We start from the raw sequence: 11,737 nt of genomic DNA, 5'->3' as shown, positions 1-11,737 counted from the left end.
GGGGCGGGGTTTCTCGCCTGTGTCTAAGGTGTCAGTGGGTGTGGTGGCCATGTGGCAGCATCCCTTGGAGCCTTCACTCCTGGAGGAGGCATCTGTCCCGTGCTTCTTCCCTCAGCTTCCTCAGCCTCAGACTCTGGGGCAGAGCAGGGCACCCGAGGTTGATCTTAGCTGAACCCCCAAGGGTAAGATGTTTAACCTATGACCATCTTGCCCCCCATCCTGTCTCCCCCACCCCCGCAGCCCTTTGTACTCCAGGTTAGGGACCTCCTGCTGCACTCCCAGAATAGCTCTGGGCCTCTGCTCAAATGGAGGTGGGTGGGAGTGAGAGGACTGAACTCTGCCTGTGGAGCTCTCAACACCTTCCCATAGCTCCCTGCGTGGGTCTCAGCAGAGGTCTGGCCTCTGGCCAAGGAGGGGCTCTGAAGGGCAACTCAGCCCCCAGCTCTCGGGTTGGTAGGAAGGTCTTGGTGGTGGGGGCTGGCAGACTGGGACCTATGCTCACAAAGACCAAGTCTTGGTTGAGTCTCAAGTCTTAGGGTCCAGGCTGGCTGTGCTCTGGGCAGCTAGTTGGTAAGATGGGCAGAGCCAGAGTGTGGTCCAACATGGCCACTGAACATTTGGTACAAATCAAAGGCCTTTCCCAGCCAGGACAGGAATGCTGCCCAGTGGGATTTGGGACCGGGCCTGACGGGGCTAACATTGCCCTAATTGAGGCCCTTTTAGACTTTTAATTATAAGCAATATTTTCCCAAACTTCCTAAATTAACCGTGGAGACCTGCTGGTGTTAGTGCCTGTACCGTGAACAAGAAAGGGGGGGTGGAGGGTAAATGGTTGTTAAAGTGTTTGCAGCGGGTTTATTTTAGCAAGTGTTTTGAGGTAAGAGTGCGCACACAAAGTGGAGACTGAAGTCAGGTTTCTGGAGTTTAGAGGTACATGCCTGAAGGCATGATCAGACACATGGGTGGAACACGAGCTTAGACAAACACCTGTAGAGAAGCACGAAGTACAGACGCTTGCACAAACAAGCTGGAAATCCCTCTCCAAGCACCTGGAAGCTTCAGAAAGGAAAAGACTGCTGGTGCTCCGCCCACTCCTCACCTTTGCCTCCTCCCAGCCCTCCAGGCTTCCGAGGCCTTCCCGAGGCCTGCTTACAGAGCCTCATAGCCCTGTACTTCTGCTTGTGTTCAAGTCTCAGCTGTCAAGGAAGGAAGACAAAGACTTTGTGGGAAAACGTAGTCAGCCTTCAGCACCCCAGTTAAAGCCTTGAGGCACCTTCCTAGTGAGATAGCCTAGTAGTCTGAAGAACAACTTGTCCAGATTACAGAGGCAGAGCCCTGAGGTGCTCCCAGGAGCAAGCTTCCCGAGCACAGGATTGCCTACCTTTCATCAGGGCTTCCAGAGCAAGCTGCGGGAATCCCACAGTGGGCCTGTGTCTAGCCTGTCTTTACACTACTGCTCACCGTCCTCCCTCCACCAGGGGTACTTGATGCCTTTGTGGTAAGGTTGAACAGTCAATACTGGGTTCTGAAGGCCCCAGAAGCTAGAAAGAACAGACACACAGACAAGCGTAACTCTTTGTCCTTCTCTCGGTCCCTGTCCTTCATGTTCCATGCCAGTCCAACCCAGGTGGACACCAGAATCCCTTCCTTATATCCACCAGTGAGTCCAGGAATGATCAGAGGTAGGGCCTCTGAGAGGGAGGGAGGCTAGAGACAGCCTTGCCTGCTCCAACAGACACTTGGCCAAGAGTGCTCTGGGGACAGCACAGTGTGAGACACAGGGAGCCCAGAAAGCAGACCAAGACCTTCCCACCAGGGTTGGAGCAGAAGGAACCTTGGTGGTTGTTACAGGCCAGGCCGTTGCTATTGTCCTTATCTGGGGCTCCTGGTTCTTACACCACGTCCTCAACCGCCTCTGAAGTCAAGGGGCACCGTTGTTCCTCCCCAAGCAGACCGTTATGGTTTCTGTTGTTAGAGGAGGGGGTGGGGGACTGTCTGCTTAATTAATCATTTTGGGCCACCCTGGGAAACTCATTAAACTACCTCAGGCTGGGAGCCGGAACACTGCCCTCAGAGTCAGATAGAACTTTCTAGTTTGTTATATCCTGGTCCCTTTTTCTTCCTATTCATATGTATATGTGGGTAGGAAAGGGTGTGTGTGTGTGTGTGTGTGTGTGTGTGTGTGTTTGTGTGTGTGTGTGCATTTTCATGTGTGTTTTTGTTTCCTAGATTCTGCAAGGAACTTCCCCTGATTCTTCTTAATTACCAGCAGTGAAGACATTCAAGATGCTGAGAGCAAAGGTCAAACCCCACCTGTTTTCCTTGCACTTCATTTTCTGGCAGTTCCCACAATAGTGTAGATAAGTTAAAGATTAAGGCAATCTTTTCTAATTAAAGTAATTAAAAAGCGGGGTGATTGTACCTTTCATCTGAAAGGGAAAATATTTACTCATTTAACTGTAGGCCCTTAAAAGCACTCAGGAGGTCTATTTGGACAAACGGATGGTCCTCCCCTCCTCCCTCCAATGTGTGCACAGATAGAGAGAGGGATGGGGAGAGGAGAGGGGGAGAGAGAGAGGGAGAGGGGGAGAGGGAGGGGAAGGGATTGGTTTATGGAGCTTGGAGCATTCTGACCAGAGCATCCTGAAAGAGCCAGGCAGGAAGGAGGGAACCTAAGGGCCCTGGACCTTTGAGCCTGCTTCCTTTGAGCCTGCTTCCTTCCAAGCATAGTGGGGTAGCCTCTGGAGCCTTTGGAACTTGAGTTTGACCCAGGGTGGGGTTTTCTTTTGCTGCTGTGTTTGATTTTGTTTTTATGAAGCCAGGCCTTCTTGTACAGACTGGAGTTGAACTTACCGGAAGTCAAGGCTCTCCTGGCCTTGAGCTCCTAATCCTCAGGCCTCAGCCTCTGAGGCGCTGGCCTTCAGGGGAGACCCTGCCTCTGCCAGTGGTGTTTACCATGGCTCTTTCTTCCTGGGACAATGACCCAAAGGCCCGAGACTAACTCCTGACTGCTGCATCCTTTTAAGCCTCTTCCCTCTGACATGAATTGGTTACGACCTCTTCAGAGAGGCTGGTCAGGACAAGTAAACACTTGATCACCAGCAGAGTAGGTACATGTGGCACGGGCTTCCTGCAGAATGGCTAGATAGCATTCGTAGCCTGATCCACCTTTGCCTGTCCAGGCTACATAGCATCCATAGCCTGTCTATAGCCTCTAGCCACTACCCCTGAACAAGATAACCTGCCCAGAGCCTGTGTGAGCATATCCCGGTCAACAGTGGAGCCATCCATCCAGGGATCCCTGGGCAAAGAGAGGGGACGGATGTGAGCTTTCCCTGTGTTGTGAGCTTAGTGTCAACAGCCTGCCTTTGGACTCTGAACTCTAGGAAAGCCACCCCCAAACCTCCCTCTTCCTTGGCTGCCTGCCCAAACTGCCCAAACTGGTTGTTTACTTTGCCCCTGACACACCTCCCATTGTTCCAAGCACCTACCCCTGGAGTAAGCTGCCTCTGGAAAGGGAGATCTCATTCTGTCATTTCTCTGCCTGATCACCAGCCATAGTCCCCACTATCCCCAGGAAACAGGCTCACTGTCCTACCTAAAGCAGAGGATGCTGAAACCCACCTCTCCTGCGTGCTTGCATATGGTATGTCCTTACTCCCTGAAGCATCTTATAGCCCAGGGCTCCTGCAAACCTGTGCGCACAGGTGTCCACTACCAAAAGGGTAGACAATTAGAGGGTGCCTGGATGCCCAGAAGCCCATCAATAGAGCCCAAGGGGTAAGCTTTTATCTCCCAGCACAATGCAACGCCTGGTAACCCTGGCCTCCTTCCAGTGCCAGTGTTATCCGTCTGCACTGGCTCCCTCTACTCCAAAGCCACCTCAGCCTGAAGGGTCGGGGTGCTGGCAGCACAGCCCTGGTCTCCTTCAGCTGGATTCTGGGAATTGTATTTGACCCAACCTACACATTTGGTGATTAACTTACTCAATGGAAACTGTCCCTCGGGAACATGCTGCAAAAATAAATTCTCCCTCTGGACCAGCTTTTCTTATCTCCCCTTTTCTGCATTATTCATCCTTCCCTGCCCCCTTTCTTTCAGCTTTTTATCTTTATTCTTCCTCCCAGTGAGACCCAAACAAATCTGGTAAACAAACCGTCTGGCCACTCTCTTAAAGAGATAGTTTGCGACTGTTGCATGCTTAGTTTTCCTTCCTGCTGGTGGGCTCCAAAGGAGGAGTGGCAGGCAGGGTTAGGAAGTGGTCCATCACTTAGGAAACTAGGAGAAGGAGAAGCTAGCCTAAGGCAATCCAGAAAACTGACCTAGAATCTGCCTGCCTGCCATTTACCATACCTCAAGGGAGTGAGGAACCAGGAAGGAGCCAGTGGGGCTATCACAGTAGCAGACTCCTCTGGGTAGGACTGACGGTTGGGACATAAACATCTAGACCTTGTTTTCTTTTGTTCCCAAGATAGAAAAGGCTTTCTTCTTTCTGTAGTATGATTTGTAAAATGTATTTTCATGTGTACGTCCTCCTCCTCTCCTGCCACTGGATCAAGTAAGCACATCTATGAAATGACAAAAGATAAAAGATAGTGACATCAGAGCTCTGGGTCCTAGTAGTAACAGCTGTTTTCCTCCGGACTTCATCTACTTGTATGTTGCTGTTGTAGTGACAGAAGTCGCCATGGGGGTCAGAGTGTGTGTGTGTGTGTGTGTGTGTGTGTGTGTGTGTGTGTGTATGTGTGTGTATGCCTGTGCGTGTCTGTGTGTGTTTATTTGCTTGTGTGCTAGGCCACTGCATTGAGAAGCCTCTGCTCCAAATAAAAACCCTCTATAGCCCAAGTGAGGGTACACCCTACTGCCAGCGGAGTCATCTGAGTGGGAAATCGGTAGCTTATAGAGGCAGGGCAGGCTGGAGTCATTCTATTCCCAAAGAATGGGACAGCTGACAGGCCAGGTCCTGAAGTCACCTGGGAATCCTGTGTAGGGTGTTTGCTGAGATTTTCCAGGCCTAGTGGCTGCTCCAGGACCAGACCAAGATCCAAGTGGTCAAGTCTGAGAGAGCTCCTCCTGCTGCACTCGCCATGAGAGTGTGACGCTGCCTCTGCCCATTTCTTGTCCCCAGCATAAAGTACCCATAGCTTTTAACCTGAGCCCCCAGTGAGCCAAATGACATTGAACCAAGGTAGCTTTCCCCTTTAAGAGAACACAGAGCCTTTCTCACTCCCTCTTGGAACCAGGCAGAAAAATCTCCTGGTGGGCAGTAGTATTACAGGATTACTCAACTTTCCCAAAACAGACCTGAAGGCTTGGGTCTAAAATGAGTTTTTATGTGAGCCTTTCCCAGTGATTTATGACAGATGTGGTGGCCCAGATGTGATGGCCCAGCTCACCCTCTTCCTTCCCTCCCTGTACCAGTAACTTCCTGTTACCTTCATTCTGGCCCCTAAGATTTCCAGGGACACAGTTTTCAGAGAAGAGGAGCATCGGTTCAGATAGCTCTGGCTTGGTGGGAATGTAGCACATCCTTGGGGCCTGGATCTGCTCTCCCGAGCTTTTCTGATCTGCCATGAGTAGCTCTTGCGACTTAGAAGAACGACAGGAGGTCCCAATGGGTCTTAAGCCAGTCAGGCCTCTTCCTCAGTTTCCTGCAGGCTCTCTTTCCACTCTAGATCCTGCGCCCACTTCCTAGTCGCCCTCTGTGACTTGGATCTGTCCTGCAGCCTCAAAGCTGGCCTGTACTTTGCAGAAAGCAAACTCCTAAACACCAGCCACAGAGCCCAGGTTGTGCTGGCACAGTCAGAAGATGCCACTGTGGATAGATACAGGGTTTGACTTTAAGCCAGGAAGATGTGTTCCAGAATTCCAAGCAGCCCTCCTTCACACAGAAATTCCCCCATAGAGAAGCCACATCCTCTCAGCTGGTGTCTCTGTAGGGGACCTTCTCCTTGGAGAAGCTAGTGGCAGAGAAATGAATTTAAATAAATCATTCTTTCAATAATGCCTTGGACCCTTACAGCTAGCACAGTCCTCTTCTTAGCCATTTTCCACCTCAAAAAGCCCCTAGGATGTAACCTGAAGGTCCGCATGAAGATAAGAGTCTGCCAGTGTGGCCATGTGGCAGGCACGGGAGGGGGCGGTGCTGCCTAGCTAGGTTCCCCTGGGCTGTTAGATCCTAGACCATTTGCAGAAACCAGAAGCCTGACTGCAGGCAGGGTAGATTCTGGAATATAACAGGCCAGCAAGCAGAGTTCGTCTGGGAGCCCCGCTGCTGTAGCCTCTTTGAAGAGTATACTAGTTACATAGGTACAAGCTTATTAAGTATGAGAGCTAGGACCGTGGCTATGTTCAAGGCCACAGGGTTCAATCCCCGGAACCGTAAAACAAAACTAAGTGCCAGTGCTGGAGAGTGTTCTGATGTAGTAGAAACGAGACCTGAGGATCTGGATTCCCAATAAGTTCCCAAAATGTTGCTAATGCTGAGGGGCCTGCACTTTTGAAACACAGCTGGGAGCTGGAGAGATAGCTCAGCTGTTAAGGGATAGGCTCACATCAAAAATAAGAGAAGACAGTGGTGTTAGGCCATCTCTTTAAAGGGTCAGAAGCCGAGGCCCCGACGTATTTCTGGAAGGAAGAATAACTCAAAGGGATCACCAAGAGGTAGGTTGCAGAGGGGGAAGTTAAGGTCTCATATTCTTGAGTTGGTAACGTTCTGCCACTAGCTCTCCCTGTTGGCCACTGTGGCCTATTGGGCACCATTTGGAGACAGCTGTGACTTGGAAAAACGGGTTTGTACCCATAGTAGCCAGTTGGTGCTAGAAACGGAAGTGGCGTGTTTTGGCATATCCTGGCCTCCAGGTTGAAAACTGTTTATTTGGACAATTAAGAACACAGCTTCAGCTGAACCACAAAACCAAACAGAAGCCTTTATCTTGGGTAGCTGCTGCTGGTTCCCTCCCATGCCCTGGTGGGATGTGGGGTGGATTCCTCCCATGCCCTGGCGAGGTGTGGGGTGGGGCTCCGTTGGGGAGGATGGATCTGGGAAGGACACTAGCAGCCTTCGCCTACACTCCTGCTTTCCGATCAATCAGGCGAATGGGGTCAAAGCTTCTTGGTCATCCTTGGTGTTAGTGACAGGGTAGGAAATGGAGGTTCTGGGAAGGGCCCCAAACATTTTTCTTAAGGACCCTGAAGTCTCTGGAGGCCCTGGAGGCAAGTATGGGGCTGCTTCTGTAATTGACTGTAAGATCAGTAATGGCTGGACCATCTTCCCTGCTCCAGAGATCTTGTCTCAAGCTATCTCCCTTCCTGGCTTCAACCAAAATATGGGTAAACTCACACCCTCTGGGGCCTCCACCCGGAGGAGTTCACTGGAAGATAAGGAATATATTTGCTCACAGTTCTTGGAGCTGAATGAAGCAGCTCCCATAGCAGGAGAGCCTTGAGGCCCCAGGACCTCAACTCCCACTGAGGATTATGGTTGGGGGGCAGGAATAACAAAGACAATAGCCTTCTAGCCACCCCACTCCCACAAAGTCCCAGTCAACGCAAAGAAAACAAACACCAGGCAGAGCCATTCTGAGAAGTTGTTTCTGTTGACTAAACATTGGCTCAGTCACTCCCCCAGTTTGGAGGCCACAGGGACTTCTGAGAGAGGGGCCATGTGCTGTGAAGGAAATGAGGCAGGTCTGGAAAGAGCTATGACCAGAGTTGCACCAGGGGAATGGCAGTGATCAGCTGAGGGCAAGCCTGCCTTAGCTTCAGGCTGACTAGCCAAGATGGACTCAGAGAAAAAACAAAATGCATGCCTAGGCTTCCTCCCCCAGTCCCAACCCTGCAGCTAGGAACAGAGCTGGTCCACCCTGGTCACGGCTGGTCACAGAGCTGGTCCACCCTGGCCACGGCTGGTCACAGAGCTGGCCCACCCTGGCCACGGCTGGTCACAGAGCTGGCCCACCCTGGTCACAGAGCTGGCCCACCCTGGCCACGGCTAGTCACAGAGCTGGCCCACCCTAGCCACAGCTGGTTACAGAGCTGGTCCACCCTGGCCACGGCTGGTCAGTGTTAGCCATTTCACAGAGACACAGTCTCCAGTCACTCTGCCTTCTTCCTGGTACTGTGCTCTCTCGCCTTCTCTTTCTCCTTCTGGAATACAGCAACAAATTTTCAGGTCTCTCTAACACCTGTAGAATTTATTTCCAGAATCTTAGACTTTAAAGTCATACACCTTATTCTGGCTCCAAATGACTCATGCTTATCAATCTTGTCTCCTTGGTTACACACACACACACACACACACACACACACACACACTTTATGAAAATTTCTTAGGGTACAAAATAAGTCTCTTCCAGTCACAAGCCCCTCCCCCTCGGTTCTCCCTTTGTGGTAGATGGTAGCGGTTTTGGCATTGACCAGTTTGGCTAACGACCCTTATTCTAGGAGCAGGAGGCGGGATCCCGGAACACAGCTGGACACTTTTTATCTGCCTCAGAGGTTGGAACCCTCTGAGGATGGGGCATGAGGGTTAAGGGCCTGGGAGATAGGCGATGTCTCCCTTGGGGAGGGCCTTCTCACATGGCTCAGTGACCAGTGGGGTGGGAGGTAACCCAGGAAAGGGAGTACCATAGAACCTGTACCCTGCCCCACCTTTCAATCTCTTTCATCCTTCCCAGTTCCTGGCTCAGATTTTAAAGTAAGAAACAGCAGCAAAGGAAATAGCTGCAGTGCTCTCCGTGACAGAGAAGAAACGCACTGATGGGAGCTCCAGCCAGAAGTGTGGGTTGCACAGGGAGGTGAGCGGCCAGCAGCAGAAGGAAGAATTCTGCATTGCTTCAAAGCCAGGCAGCCACTTCCATACTCATACAGACTCCCAAAGACCACACGGTCAAGGCAACCAGAGCAAAACTGAAGCCATATGCACATAAGCCTGGGGGAATCTGACAAAAGCCCCTAAGGCTCAGTCTTCCCTCTCTCCTTCCCGGCCTCCAGGGTCTAACCTCATTCCTATCATGGAGTCCGAAGACAAAGGGCAGGAGCAGAGGAAAGATGCAAGCCGCTCTCTTCTTTCTTTCCTGTCCTGTGAGCATTTCCTCAGCAGATGCTCCCTACTCTGGCAGACACCCTCCTAAACTCACGCTTTGGGGAAGAGGCCAGACTGCTGGTCAGTCAGTAATAAGAACCCATCTGGTTTTTGGAGGGAGTGCCAGGCCCCAGGTCCTGAGCTTAGCCTGGCACTCTTACCTCATCCCCTCATTAGAGAGCCCTCTTAAGGTGGGAATTATCATTCCTCATTTACAGAAGAGGAAAAGATCTCAGGCCAGGGGGCCTGTTCAAACCACAGGGTTCGTAAATAGCAGAGTTGGGAACTGGCATCAAAGTTCTTTGTTACCCAACCCGGCCATGATCCGCTCCAGGGGGCAGGACCTGCCTCCCTCCCCAGGCCTTGTCCAGGGCAAGCCAGAGCAGACATGCTGTCGCCAGGCCTGGCCTCTCTCTGTGGCGGTGTGGGCTGCTGTGCCCCTGTTTCTGAAGGCTGTCATGCTTCCTGCAGGGAGCAGCCATCCCTCTGAGAGCCCAGAGGCTAATCATCCGGGCAGGCCTGACTCCTCACCAGAGGTGTGAACATGCCTGGGTGTTGGGCTGGAATGAGGCTACTTTAATGGACAAGTTGGAATCCGTTTGTGAGCAGTAAATTACCCCAGTCCCCAGGGCCATTTTCCATCATAAATTTAAACTATTTGACTTTGCAGATCCCTAGTGCTGAAGCCATAGCTGGGACATCAGGAAGGAACCTGTGGGGCGCTAGGGCCAACCCCAACAGTAGCCACAAGCCCTCGGCTTCTTCTGCCTTTTTACTGGAAGCTCCTTGCACGGACTGCCTCCCTGTGTCTGGACCACTTCTCTGGTTGCTTCCTGTCTCTCATTGTGTTGCCTCCCCATGGATCTGCTCAAGGAGCTATCTCTTGAGGGTCATCTGCACCCGTGGTTTAAGAGGTCCCATCACATGATTTCACAGGTGCATCTGTAAATCTCAACTTTCCCATAATTCCCTTGTGAATGCCTCCACCAGGTGGCCCCACAGAAATCTCAAGTCCATGTTGTCCAACTTGGCTTCAACATCTCCTAGCCCCATCCCACTGACAGGACCAAGGCCTATCTGGAATTACCTGTGGCTCCTTTACCTCTTATTCCTGCAGGTGGTTCCAGGTCCTGCTTCTCAGCCTCCAGAAGTTGCATCTCCATATTTTTTTCTTGTTTCTTCTCTATGAAATCAAAGCATTGGTACATTTAAGGCAACATCTTCCTGACTGTCAGCCCCTCTTCCAGCTGGTACAACGTGTGGTCCTGAGTATTTATCCCAAAAGCTAGGCTCAAAGTATGTTGTTTCCCAACTTAAACACTCCTGGTGGTTCCTCAGAGCCTCCAAAGCGTCAGTCTTCCTCCACAGTCCTCCGTGGACCAAGCTCCCAAGCAAGTTTGCCCTCTCTTGCTTCTTAGACCTTGCATTGCAGTTACTCTAGACTAATGGGTAGTTCTCAATCTGTGGGTCATGACCCCTTTGTAGGGTGGGTCAAACAACCCTTTTGCATGGGTTGCATATCAGTTATCCCATATATTAGATAATTACTTTACAATTCATAACAGTAGCAAAATTATCTGACCTTGCCTGCCCTTGGGACCCTTTTCTTCCTACCTCTGACAGGAGGGTCTGTGCCTAGGCTTGTTGTAACTTGTTTTGCTGTGTTTGGCTTGATGTCCTTAGGAGGCCTGCCCTTGGCTGAAGGGAAATGGAGGAAGAGGAGTGGATCTGAGGGAGAGGGGTGGTGGAAGGAGGGACTGGGAGAAGTGGAAGGAGGGGAAATGGATGGTGGTCAAGGTGCAATATGTGAGAGAAGTTTTTTAAGTAGCAAAATTACAGTTATGAAGCAGCAACAATAATAATTCTATGAAGCTATGTTAAAGGGTTGCCACAGCGTTAGCAGGGTTGAGAACCACTGCTCTAGACAATGCCATCTTTACCTATCCTGTTCCCTCCCTTTGTCCAAGGTCCAGCCAGATATTGCACATCCAACCTGTCTTAGTCAGGGTTTCTATTCCTGCACAACATCATGACCAAGAAGCAAGTTGGGGAGGAAAGGGTTTATTCAGCTTACTTCCATATTGCTGTTTATCATCAAGGAAGTCAGGACTGGAATTCAAGCAGGTCAGGAAGCAGGAGCTGATGCAGAGACCATGGAGGGATGTTCCTTACTGGCTTGCTTCTCCTGGCTTGCTCAGCCTGCTCTCTTATAGAACCCGAGACTTCCAGCCCAGGGATGGCACCACCCACAACGGGCCCTACCCCCTTGATCACTAATTGAGAAAATGCCCCACAGCTGGATCTCATGGAGGCACTTCCCCAACTGAAGCTCCCTTCTCTGTGATAACTCCAGCCTGGGTCAAGTTGACACACAAGACCAGCCAGTACACAACCCAAATGTTGGTTAAGAGTAAGGTATCTACAGCCAGACCAACTGGGCTCAGATCTCACTACTATCAGCAATCTGTAGGTTTAACCTTGGGGCTAGTTCATTCCTTAGTCCTTGTGCCTTATTTTTACCAGTCTGTAAAATGAAGAAATTGTAGCCTGGATGTTGTGTAGAGAAATCCAGACGGTTGAAAGCCCTCAGAACTGTGGCTGGTAAGTGTCAAGTACTTCATGAGTGAGTCTGAATCCACCGATTACCCAAGC

At 51.0% G+C, this 11,737-nt stretch overlaps 1 long non-coding RNA gene across 1 annotated transcript in view; it reads left to right on the top strand.

The window, feature by feature from the left end:
• The window catches only part of LOC116080167, a 3,237-nt gene extending 828 nt beyond the window's left edge, over positions 1 to 2,409 (top strand). Inside the window, exon 2 of the long non-coding RNA XR_004114340.1 lies at positions 2,230 to 2,409. This is a non-coding gene — a long non-coding RNA (uncharacterized LOC116080167). The remainder of the gene's footprint in view (positions 1 to 2,229) is intronic.
• The last annotated feature ends 9,328 nt before the right edge of the window (positions 2,410 to 11,737 follow it).

This window comes from Mastomys coucha, unplaced genomic scaffold (genome assembly GCF_008632895.1).
Source record: "Mastomys coucha isolate ucsf_1 unplaced genomic scaffold, UCSF_Mcou_1 pScaffold6, whole genome shotgun sequence".
NCBI lineage: Eukaryota > Metazoa > Chordata > Mammalia > Rodentia > Muridae > Mastomys > Mastomys coucha.
This window is presented reverse-complemented; position numbering and strand designations above follow the sequence as displayed.